This window comes from Pogona vitticeps, chromosome 2 (genome assembly GCF_051106095.1).
Source record: "Pogona vitticeps strain Pit_001003342236 chromosome 2, PviZW2.1, whole genome shotgun sequence".
NCBI lineage: Eukaryota > Metazoa > Chordata > Lepidosauria > Squamata > Agamidae > Pogona > Pogona vitticeps.
The window spans coordinates 311,599,428-311,611,927 of NC_135784.1; the positions used below are offsets into that span (position 1 = coordinate 311,599,428).

At 48.4% G+C, this 12,500-nt stretch overlaps 1 protein-coding gene across 6 annotated transcripts in view; it reads left to right on the top strand.

Annotated features, from left to right (window-relative positions):
* Positions 1-12,500, top strand: part of CNTFR (ciliary neurotrophic factor receptor) — a 385,998-nt gene that overhangs the window by 5,721 nt on the left and 367,777 nt on the right. The window contains exon 1 of one of the 6 annotated variants that reach the window (XM_072993040.2): positions 1-4,620. This exon is cut by the window's left edge and continues 1,906 nt beyond it. The exons of the other annotated variants lie outside the window; for them this stretch is intronic. The gene's annotated coding sequence lies outside the window, so the exon portion shown is untranslated. The remainder of the gene's footprint in view (positions 4,621-12,500) is intronic. 6 annotated transcript variants of the gene reach the window in all.

Consider the following 12,500-nt stretch of genomic DNA (forward strand, 5'->3'; position numbering starts at 1 on the left):
AGCCTGAAATCTTCAGAGGCTGGCGCACACGTTCCCTGCATGCAGGGAGATAAACTTCTGACTTCTCTCGCCTGCACATGTCAGCAGGAATGACAGCATTCTTCTTCTCACCAGGGAGGAATTTTCTGGTGCTGTTGCATGAGGGGAGAGCCATGCCTTCAAGAATGTTGCCAGTTTTTGCAATTCATGTGAGGGCATGGATTGTCTGGATCAGGAGGGCTGTTGCTTCGGGCCAGAGTTTGAAGCACTGAATGGGTAGTTTGTGTCTCAGCCCGTCAGTCTCTCTGGACCTGCTGTGTCAATGTGTGCGCTTTGCTTTTCTAAAGCAAAAAAACCATTTGGGGCACATTATGAAGGAGAGGGGTTCTCTTTGCCTCCCTGGAGGTCCCAAGTGGACCAGTACAAGGAGTTTAGAGAGAACATCCCCCAAACAGCCACTTTGACGGTTCTCATCTTGTGTTGTATCAGCAATGCTGTCACGTTTTCCCTTGTGTCCCAGCTAATGTAATATTTTAGGACATAAATGTCCCAGGCAATTATTTGGCAACCCACAATGCTGAGAAGCAGGAGTGATGGACCCTGGTAGTTGGTAGCTTGGACCCATTGGTGGCGGGGGGCATGGAAACCATGGCATTATCAGTGGGTTGCAAAACACAGGCTAAATTTAACCCTCTTCTTCATCCCGATCCTTGTCCTTCTGCTGCTCCTTAATATGTTGACGTTTTCATATAGTCAGAATAAGCCAGCACGAAGCGGAAGTTGCTCAGCGCCAGTTTTTAAAATCTGTCTGCGTGAGGGTGAAGATAGAGCAACCCCCCTTCCCCCCCCCATAGAGATGTGTCTCACTGCTGCAGCGAATTATTCCTGGAAGCCAAAGAGGCGGCTCTTTGGTGGAGGCAGAGGGCAGCGCCGATTCTGCAGAATCCCGCTGTTGTCTTCCAGCTTCCTTGCTAGTCCTCTCTGCCCAGTCTGCTCATCTCTCCATCCATCCCAGCTGGGTGAGTCGGGGGCTGGGGCGTATCCAGAGATTTGGGTTAGGATGTCTCGGTCGGTGCCTTACGGGTGTTTGACGCAACAGGATGGGTTTGTGCACACAATGGCAACTGTTTCATGTACTCTCTCTATATTGCATCTCAGGATGACTGTCTTCTATTCATGTTACAGCTGATGAGAAAACAGTGTGTTCTGCTCACATTTTCTTTGTGTAGTATTGAGTGAGTTGAAATAAGAGGTTTTGAGATATCTCTCTCTCTCTCTCTCTCTCTCTCTCTCTCTCACACACACACACACACACACACACACATTTGTAAAGGCTATTTACTCAGTCATCAGTGTCTGTTACTTATTCCAGAAGTTCTCAAACTTTTCTGCATTGAAACCTCCTTTTTCATTTCATGTTTTTAAGGGGAACCTTGATGCCTCCTCATTGTTAGACTCCTTTTAATGGAAAATTCAGCCCGTCACTTAAAATTTCTCATAACACGCATCAAAATGGAAGAAATGTTGAAAGTAAATAGGAATGGTTTTTTCCTTGAGAAATCCTGCATTCTAGTAATGACGTGTGCTACTGACATTTGCTTTTTCTGGTAAGGGAGTATTTTTTTCCCCTGTGAAGCTTGCACAGTCTTATGCCCCCACCCCCCTGGAATTGGGAACCAGTACAGTACTGTGTCTCTGTTCTGCAGCAAAGAAGCAATAAGGGCCCAATCCGCTAGGATCCTGGAGGTAGCCCATCTGCCACGTGAAAACTAAGAGTTTTGCTCACATGCACAGTTCCTCCCCTGTTGCCTTGAGGAGTCTTGGGCAGGGAACTTGATCCAAAGTGGTGCCCTAAGACATGACGGGGGATGAGACCAATTCATCCAGAGATTCTGTGCCAGAGGTCCTTTGTGTGCATCCTTGCACATAAGGTGAGACCAGATATTGGAATCTTGTTTTGGACTACAGCTCCCAGAATGCCTCGTGCCTCTGTCGTGTTCTGTGACTTGTCGCACCCACAACAGATGCCTGCAGGAGAGGGTGTGCCTTGCATTTTGGACTTCGCTCCGCCGAAAGGCTTGTCTGGCACCCACGTGGCTGTCTGTCTGGTGCCAGGGTGAAAATCCTTTTTTAAGGATTAGGGAAGTTTTTAGTTTTCAGGCCTTTTTCGTGCTGTGTTGGTGCTGGTGGTTTTATGCAGTTTCATTTTACACAGTGGTTGGCCTAGTCCTACGCAGCTTTTCACTTGTTCGCTTTTAAACCTTGATGGTTTAAATCTAATATCAGCTGCACGGATTGGCTGGAATGCCAACAGTGTTAACAAGTAAAATAAATGGTTCCAAATGTTGCACCTTAAGAAGAGTCGAGGTGTGGACAGTTTGGAACCAAGAAATCAAACGATTGCACCGTTCATTGGGGGAAATCTCTTTCGCAGCTTGATAAAGTGACATTTTTGGTCTGTAACGCCCAGGCTCCTCATTCCGCGTGGCCACTGTGCGACTCTTAGAGTTGTAATTGGGGGAAAAGTTAACTCCCCCCCCCCAACGTGTTCTGACTTGTGAATCCCATTTCAGTTATTGGCAGAAATCCACCATCAAGTTCCATTTATTTAGGCTGGGTTTGCACAGCTGGATTGGGGCCCCGTTCTTATTTTATGGATGTAATCCAACCTCTCCTGCATGTGGGGGGACTTCTGCTCCATGAAAGGAATAGCTTTATGGGATGTGGGCAATCCCTGCAGTTTGTGGGAACAGCTTTCCAACGGAAAACCCTCCTAGCCCGCAGAGATGTTCGCTGACCTTTCTGAGCCCCTACAGCAGGCAGGGCCCTGAGGAGGCAAAACATAAAAACTGAAGAACAGAAGAACTCAGTGTGTTTAAATTTTAAATCACCAGTCTGGAATGAAACAGAATTCGTCACATAGATTTTGGATTATAGAAGCAGCAAGACTCTCGCTACTGTTTCCAATTAATCACTTGCACAATACTTGGCAATGTTGTATTTTAGACAATTCAGAGAGTCAGGTTGATGCAGTTGCCATTTTACGGAAGGGGAGATTGAGTTTGTGACCTGGCCGAGGCTGATGAGGCAGTGCTCGGCAGAGGTGGGTGGGATGGAGTGACATGGCAGACCCAAGGTGAACAGTGGGGGGGGGCCTGGTGCTGAGCACTGGCTCTTAGCCCGCCTTGATCGAATGCGTACTGAAGCCAGTGTGCAAGCGAAGACCGAGCAAGCGTGCCATTTTTGACTCTTCTTAACCAATGGCCTCTCCAGATGGAATGTTTGTTCCTGCCAAAGGGACTTGTCTTGTGTTGGTGGTTGTGTTGTGTGTGTGCGGTTTTTTTTTTGGCCACCTTCACAAGACAAGCCTTGTGTCGGTACACACGGTGCTTTTTGGGATGACTTCCTGCATTTCTCATTCTCCTTTCTTTCCCCCGTTTTTTGCTCCTTATGAAGACATGTTTTCTTTTGTTTGGGGGTTTGTTCCAGGGAGGAGCGTTTGGTGCAGTAGGATTTTTTGAGTCTTTGCTTTAGAGGATCCCTGTCAAAAGCTTTGAATTAGCACACAAGTATCAAAAGAAGCGAATGAAAATATCTCTGGAAGAGGAGCCTCAAGGGCCTTTTAAAGAGGCTGCCCCCCTAGCCACGATCCCAAGGGTTTAAAAAGTTTCATGAGGAGAGGCAGTTTTCAGACATGCGTGCGAGTGATGTGTCATGCCATTACTCTAGCTGGTCATTTGGAGCCATTACTGAGATGTAACGGGGTTGCATTTCAAAAGCAGCATGACAAGCAGGAGACAGTGTTGAGTTCATCTGTGTAACAAAAGCCGCTTTCCAGTCGCTTTCAAAAGTTACTTTTGAAGGCAACCCTAATCAAGTGTATATTAAAAACAAAAAGAAATAAAAAGTAACAACAGAAAAAGAATTGAGCAGAACTTATGGTAATGTAATGTTCAAATGTGTAATCGTTTCTGGCAGTGACTTTACAAACACTGGAAAGAGGAACAAGAATATGTTACTTAGAAATATCATTTTGTTACTCTTTCCAGTGTTTGTAGAGTCATGGCCAGAAATGATTACACCTTATATAAGAGAGAGAGAGAGAGAGAGAGAGAGAGAGAGAGAGAGAGTGTTCCCAAAAGTGATATTTCTAAGCTGTGTTCTCAGGGCATGCAGTCATGTGTCCTGATGATTGTATCATGCATTTTGCATTTTCCCCCCTTTGGATGGTGCCCTGGGTCATGAGCGCTCTGAAATGAGGAAAAGATTCCCAAGGAAGCTTGGATTCCTGCAGCAGCAAAGCTTGGAGGTGGACCTGTGAACACCCGTTTGCCTTTTGATCCCTGGAGGGGAGGGTCTCGGGACGGCCCATCTGCCAGGCCAAACCCACTGCTTAATTATCACACACTCGCCTTGAAAGCCCCATCAGGTTCACTGTAAGTCCGTTCAGACGCAGCAGCAATTTTCGCCGAAGGAACAGCCTCTTGTTTCAGTAAATCTTCGTCTGGTACCTTGGCTAATGTTTTCTGACTTTAACAAACCTTTAGAAATCCTGGGAGCGAGACACGTGTGCAGCTGTATGATGGGGTAATTGCGATAATAGGTTGTGATTTGTGGACAATGCCGGAGAGGAGATGATCGGTAAGCTACTCCGCTGTTGAATGACAGCCTTGACAAAATGCAAAAAGTATTTTTTTAGAAAATCTCTTAAGTACAGAAATTGCCTCCTACTTGCTGACTGTATTGAAGGAACCTTCCAATAAGCTTATCTTCTGTTTACAAAACCGTGCTTTTATACAGCGGTAACTAGATTATTGGGTAAAGCCTTGTTCCTGTGGTAAGCTGCACTGAAAACTTGATTAAGGGTGGCACGTGAATATAGAAATGAAAATAAATCAACTGACACATGGGAAGGCATCCCTGGGGCACTTTACTGGCCTTTATGGATTTGCTGGCTCGTTGCAGACCAGTCTACCTTGATCCATTTTTGTGCCAGCTCGCTGGCACCTTGTTGCAGCTGGCGTGGACCGTTGTGGGCCACTTCTTTCTCTACAGCCTCCCACAGCCCAACAGTCGCTGCCGTTTCAGCTTCCTGCACCTATGTGGCACATGTTATTTTAGGGCGTTGGGCACTGAAGTGCCAGCCTATGGGCAGCCTGGGCATGCCTGATGTAGTTTTGCAATACATTTTGGATGGAATGCTTGTGCTACTGCCTCGGCAAAAGCAACTCCTCCTGGCATCTTGCGTTGTGGAGGAAAACGCCCCCGCGGTTGGTGCTCCCCGGTAGTGTAGCTAGAAACCTGGACGTGCCATTGATCATCATGACTGTCACCAGAAAAATGACAGCCCCCTTGCCCGCAGAGAACGAAGGAAGCCCCAAAAGGCAGGTGGCCGGGTTGGTCCAGGAGCAGGTGTTTTGTAAGGCTATTAACAGTTGCTGCTCCCAGACTCTGGACCCTTTCTTCTTTGGAATAGACGTGCCCAGCATCCTCAGGGCTTGGCTTCCAGAACCTTTGCCACTTCAGTTATCCTCCTTGGTGGGGAATAGATGTCAGTTTATCTGTGTCTTTCTGCAATGGTGGCGCTCAGACCTGGTGGCAGAACTCTCTAGCTGAGGACACTGCTTGGCAGAACAGAGAGCCCTTCTACCCTTTCACTGAGTTTGCGGGAAGACTTGGCATAGACGATCCTTCCCTCTTGCAAGGAGATACAGGAACCTCCCTGTTCTGGAGCTGCGAGAGCAGAGTGGTGTCAGGCTACTGCAGTAGGTGGCCAAGTCCTGCTGGGACTTTAATTTTGAGGGAGGAACTTTGGGGACACAGAGAGAGAGAGAGAGAGAGAGAGAGAGAGAGAGACTGCCATATGTGCGAGAAAGAGGAGGAGGCGCCGCCCTGTTTCCAAAAGACCTGGAAGCATGGGTTGCCTTCTGCCCTGGAGACTGAGAGGCGATGCCCTCCCTCAAGGTCTGGATGGAAGAACAGGAGGGATCTCTGGCCCGCATTGCGTGCCTTGCAGCCAAGCCAACTCAGTGAGATGCCAACACCTCTTTGGCGAGGAGAATGCGTTTATGGCATCCTTGGCGAGGTTCTGAAGTTAGCCACGAGACAAACAGGATTGGTGAAATGGGTTGGTGGGTTAGAGCCTTCTGTTTCCAAAAAACGAGTAGATCTAATGGACTTGAATGGGAGATGGCCGGTACCTTTGCTTTGAGAATTTGTTTTCTCTCCTGCTGGCAGGAATTCCATTCCCCCACCCACCCAAGGGGATCAGAAGGGCCCGACTCACTCCGATTCCTTGGCCCTGGGACTTGCCTTTGACTCTGGTGTTTCAAGGAGAGGGCCAGGCCGGCAAGAGGCTTCGGAGGACGCACAAGCATGATCCCTGGGGGGTAGTAGATCCCTGAGCATTTGGGAGTGGGGGCCAGGCTGAGTTGAACTTTCTCAGGCATCGGAGCCTCCCCGTGTGTAGCTACACCTCGAAAGGAGCCCCTTCCGCCCCCCACACACACCTTTCTTCACATCAGCAAGAATGAGTCTGAAGAGGAGAAGGGCTCCCGACTCATTCCTTGGGTTCCGGCTCAGGTATGGCGAAGAGGACCATGGGCTCCTGACCTGTTGCTCTGATGAGCAAACTGACCACATGGGTAGAAGCATCCCCCTCCCCTCCCACCCAGTATGTGCACAAACCCAGGGGTCACTGGGCCCGAAGGCAGCTGTCGCTGGCTCTGGCAACAGCTCTCGTGGAGAACCTCACAGATGAAGGAAAGCTCTTCTAGAAGAACCATGCAGCATTTCCACTCCTGCCAAATCATGTGGCATGGAGTTCTGGAGACTCATCTGGGGGTAAAGTGGTCAAGTGCAGAATGATGGTGCATCTCCTTGCCAAGGAGGGAAATGGTTGAATCGCATTGCCAAAAAGATACATGAGGAATGTGATCTTCCTTCCTTCCTTCCTTCTATCCTTCCTTCCTTCCTTCCTTCAATCTTTCTATCTTTTCCTTCCTTCCTTCCTTCCTTCCTTCCTTCCTTCCTTCCTTCCTTCCTTCCTTCCTTCCTTCCTTCCTTCAATCTTTCTATCTTTTCCTTCCTTCCTTCCTTCCTTCCTTCCTTCCTTCCTTCCTTCCTTCCTTCCTTCCTTCCTTCCTTCCTTCCTTCCTTCCTTCCTTCCTTCCTTCCTTCCTTCCCTCCCTCCCTCCCTCCCTCCCTCCCTCCCTCCTTCCTTCCTTCCTTCCTTCCTTCCTTCCTTCCTTCCTTCCTTCCTTCCTTCCTTCCTTCCTTCCTTCCTTCCTTCCTTCCTTCCTTCCTTCCTTCCAAGCTATACAGCCTTGTAAAAGATGGCTCTCCCTCTCTCTTTTGATACAGATAAATATAAACACACGCGCCCTGAGTGCATGAACATGGTCTATTCTGAGATCATCGTTGTGTGCATTAATTAATTCCTCAAACGAGAGCTACTGAATCTCAGACTTAGCCTGGAAGCTTTATTTATTTGTTTATTTCATTTATACCCCGCCTATCTAGTCAATGTGACCACTCTAGGTGGCTAGCCTTTCCGGGAAGGCCTTCTTCCTCTCTCGAGTTCATCCAGAGTCAGGCCGGTGACCCTCACAAAGGCTGAGGTGCTGCTCGACATGCGTTTTGCATTGGGAAGCCTTGCCGGGGGTGTGTGCGTTCTGGAGGGAAACCCCTCGGAACCAACAAATCTTCCATTTGGTTTTGGTTTGAATTAAGAAAAAAAAAACCTTCCACCTACAGTTCCTGTTTTACCATAGAGCACAAATGCAGGGGAGAGGGACACCTTTGGTTGTGAGTTGCTTGGGAGTCGCAGGGAGAGGCACAACACTATGTACAAGCTCCCGCCCTTCGCCTCGTTTTCAGGTTTTGCAACATAGGAGGCCCACAGAATTAGTGTCTGAACAAGAACTGAGGGTGGTGGTTTTTTCCCCCCTTTTTACTTCTTTTTAATTTGGCTTTACTTTTATTTTTATTTATCTGTTGTGCTGACGGTGCACTGCAGGGAATGCCCCGTCGGAAGAAGTAGGGAGCAAAACTGTGACATGGCAGCTCCGAATCCTTCATGGCTGTGGGGCATGCGCGAGGCAGCTTCCCCCCTGGAATGTGCCCCAAAACTGGTTCCGTCTGTTCTTAAAACTCCCCTGCTCTATCTATGAATCTCAGAAGGCACAGGGATTTCACAAGGATATGGACTCCCGCTGTGTATTGGTATTTCACCCCCCCCCCCCAAATCATCCTATTTTTGCCAGAAAAAGAGAAAGCTCAGAAGACAGACGCAGAGAGAAACATGGTGTTTAAGTTACTGTTTGAGGTCAATTCCATATTTGTTTCCTATGCATTTTGATGCAACCTTGTATCCCTTTTAATTGCTAATGTGATCCCCCACCCGCCCGCCCGCCCACCCCCAGCGTGTCTGCCCAGTCCTTGTTCGGTTCCACTTTCGGTTATTGGCAGAGCCTTCCCGATTCTTGCCGTCTGCTCTAAGTTTTTCAAAAGCAGATGTCGGGACTCCAAAGAGATTCCAAGCCGAGGTCTTTCCAGATGCAGTTCTAAATTGTTAACGTTTAAATATTGCGCATTACAAGGCTCTGGGTCCTTTGGCGCCAGCTACCGCGGGTCCTCTCTAACTCACGTGGAGGGTCCGGGGCTTGTTAGAAGGGCTTCTGATCTCGAGCCAAACGTCTCCAGGAAAAACATTCTCTGTCCTGCAGCTTAAACAGGAAAGAGTTAGGATCCATAGGAGAGGAGCCAACTGGATGAGCGGGAAAGCGAAGGCGGGTCCCTTTTTTGACCCCACTGCTGAATCCCTGGGTGGGGGAACTTTTGGCTTTTGAGATGCTATTGGGTTGCATCTCCCATCATCCCTGGCCTTTTGGCCATTCCAGTTGAAGACCGATGGGAATCGTAGTACGTATGTGCAGCAACTCTGTAAGGGCCACATGCTCAGGTCTGCTCCATGTCCTGATCATCGGTGTAGGTAACTCTCCCTCGGAAAACCATCTATAATTGTGTCCTTTGTCATGTTAAGCAGACTCAACCTCTAATCCAGTTCTGTGTAGTGAGGTAAAGAATAAGGACATACCCAGGAGAATATTTGAATGTGTATCCTGCTTTTGAGACACTGGAGAGGTATCTCCCCACTTACCGAATTGGTCATCATCGTCCTGAGATTTGTCCCTCTGCAGCAAGAGGAGGAAAACAGACTTGTATTTTGTACACATTCTCTTATATTTTGTGCAAAATACATCACTGTGCATGCACAGGTGTGTGCTCAGACACACCCATCCACCCAACCCCACATCCCACTTTCTCGAAACACTGTAAAAGTCCCTCTAGGTGAAAAAGGCACAAAATTTAAGCAGTTCATCTCACCCGGTGAGGAAGAAACCCCAGCCTCTGTTGACACCAACCTTACAACATCATTTCTCTTGGGAAGGTGTGAAATCATGAGTATCCACTGCTTGGTGTGAATCTGTAGGGATTTGGGACAGAACTGAATGCTGGAACTTCCTCTTGTCCTGTTTCTGGTGGCTTCCCCAATGCGTGCTCTCAAACTGGAGAAAGAAGACTTCTTCGCCCAACCCCAGAGCACTTCTACACCAACCTCCTCTTAGGCTCGTGGTGCATGGGGCTTCTCCTGGCCTTCCTGCTGGGGTAGGGGGTCAGATTCCCCTTTCCTTCCACAGCCCTGCCCAGCTGAGGAGTGGCTGAAGGTTTAGTCTTGCAACCCTCTGCCTCGCTTCCATTTTTCCTGTCCCCCTCATGAGGATGCTGCACACCATGCGGTAGCCCATGTCACCTTCTGCAGCTTTCCATAATTACAGTAATACTTTTTTTAAAAAAAAATCTTTTTTTTTTAAAGCAGGGGTGTTCAGTCCTGCTGAACTGCAGAGTTCTGGGATGGGAGGAGATGATAGTGGGAGTAGAAGCTGCCCCTGAGTTGTTTCTTCCTCCACATTGTAGAAATCCCAGACGGAGCCGTGATTGTAGAACTGATTGCAGGGGGTATATCTGGTGGGCTTGGATTGGCAGATGCACGAGAGCAAAAGCATTCACAGAAGGAAATCTTTCCCATCATCTCTTCTTAGCCCCTTGGTGATTTCTTCCCCCACACCCTCCAGATAAAGGGGAGTGGGATGGCGTGGCAGAGGAAACGGGAAGCTTTCCATGAACTTTCTTAAGTTCATTGACTTTGAGATCCGAGCCCTGGTGTAGAGAACTGGGCCATTGCTCTGTGGGTTTCCTGGAAGATTTCCCTTTGGAAGACGGCCAGCAAACAATTTTCTGAAGTCCCAGACAGGGAGACGTTTGTGTCCCTTCCAATGGGGTTGAAGCTACAATGTCCATTGTTCTAGGGCGCAAGGCTAATAATGAAGGATGATGCCGAGGCCTCCCTGGCCCTGGCTGGATGGGTGAACCTCTGATGGAGTGCACTTAAAAACAGACACCAGAGCTTATTATTTGCTGAGAACGGGCCACATTGATTCTACGTGGTGTAGAATTATCTCCAGAAAAATTCCAGTAGCCAAACATCGCTGAACTGAAGTGAACTGAAACTGAACTGATGGCGTGTGGGTGGGAGCCGTGAAGCCAACTTGAGTGTGGTTTATATGCTACACATTTAAACAAATGCAAACAAGCTTTACTAGGAAATGTATTTTCGGTGGAATACAACTAAATATTTACGAGATAGGATAGTGTACATTTCCCTTTGCGTTTAGTTTTGGACAGAAATTAAAGGCAGAGAGAACTGTTACCGTAACAGATTCAACATGACCAAATCTTGCGAGTGAGCAGTTTCTCTGTACGGGCGAAGTGGCAATGCATCTGTTCCAGCTCTCCCAGTTTGGGTTAGAATTATATTACATTACAAATAAATTTTATGGAACAAGGATTTAAAAAAAAAAAAAATTAGTGGTTTTCCTTGTTTGTTTCAGGGTGAGCTATTTTGTTGTTGTTTTTGCATTTTGTTTTGCTTTTTGGCAAGAACAGCAACAACAACAACAACAACAACAAGCAGCCACACCTAAGAGATCAGGGTTTTGTTTTTGGGTTTGTTTTTTTTAAAGCAGAAAACTGTAACAGGCTTTTTTCCAGAGAAAAACATTCCACCCACCCTCACAGGAGTGGGAGAGGAAAGGAGAAGATTCTGAGGGTTGTTTTTAGGGGTTTTTTTGCCCCCCTCCAAGCCCATTCGGGGATGGGGGGGGAGGTGCAGGGAAAGAGGGACCTTTTGAGCTTTCCGCTCCCCTGCGAATCTGTGGAATCCAGAGCCTGCGGAAGCCTCACCCGGAGAGGCAGCCTCTAAAAAACAGGGGTGGAGGGTGGGGGGGGGGTCAGGTCTGAGGTGGAATCTCTTCCAGTTGGACTGAGTGGTGGAGAAGTTCTTTCAAACTTTTGAACTGCACTCTCCCCCCCCCCCGCCAAACCTCACGGCTTGTCTGCCCACGGACTGTCTGGGCGATCCTGGATCTATAGGCAAAAAAAAGAGAGAGAGAGCTTTATTCCTGAGCCACGTCCTTTTCTGCAATGGGTTCAGCTTTGCCTTGCTCCCTGTCGATTTTACTGTAACGGCTTGGTCTGGGTGAGTGGGTGCCAGAACCGAGGGAGCTGCTCTGCTTTGATTAGCCTTGGTCGAGGACTGTAGGGAACTTCAAATGGATCAAAGAGATTCTCTCTATCTCTCTGTGTGTGCAAGTGTCATTCGTGAGCAATGGTTATTCCATGTGGGGTTGGGAAGGGCTGCTCCATGGCGTGGGTGATCTGGACAGGATGCTTCTGTGATAAAGCCTCACACAGCATTGGTTTTAATTGCTGCTGTATCACACTGTGGGCTCGTGCTTCGTTTGTGGTCTGCTGAGACCTACAGACAAACGTGCTGCTCTTCACACATACTACTGCCAAGCCAGGTCCTGTGCATCCCATAACTCTTGTCCCTGCGAGGGAGCTGTCCGACGTATTCTTTGGGCTCTCCTGGTGTGGAAAGGTTTCAGGGAGAAAAGTCGCTTTCACGCAGGCCTAGCAGGCACCTTGTCCAGATGGAGAGGAACCTCCCCCAGGGCAGAGTGGGTGTTGGATTAGACCCCCTTCCTGTTCTTTACAGCGGGCCACCTGACGGCTGACAAGATTGTAACTGCTCTGCAAGTTCATCAGTAGCAGGCGAAGAGCCGTGTAAGAATCTCGGGCTCATTGGCTGGGAAGCCGAGCAGGAGTTGCTGAGACCGGAATTTCCAGAGCAGCAGAAGGAATTGATTGTTCAGCCTTGGAAGGAAGGAAGGATTAAAGATAGACAGGGAGAAACAAGGAAAGAGGGAAGGAAGGCAGGAACTCATAATGGAAGGACAGGGAGGGAGGGAGGGAGGGAGGGAGGAAGGAAGGAAGGAAGGAAGGAAGGAAGGAAGGAAAGAAGGAAAGAAGGAAGGGAGGAAGGGAGGGAGGGAGGGAGGGAGGAAGGGAGGAAGGAAGGAAGGAAGGAAGGAAGGACAGATAGGGAGAAGGAAGGAAGG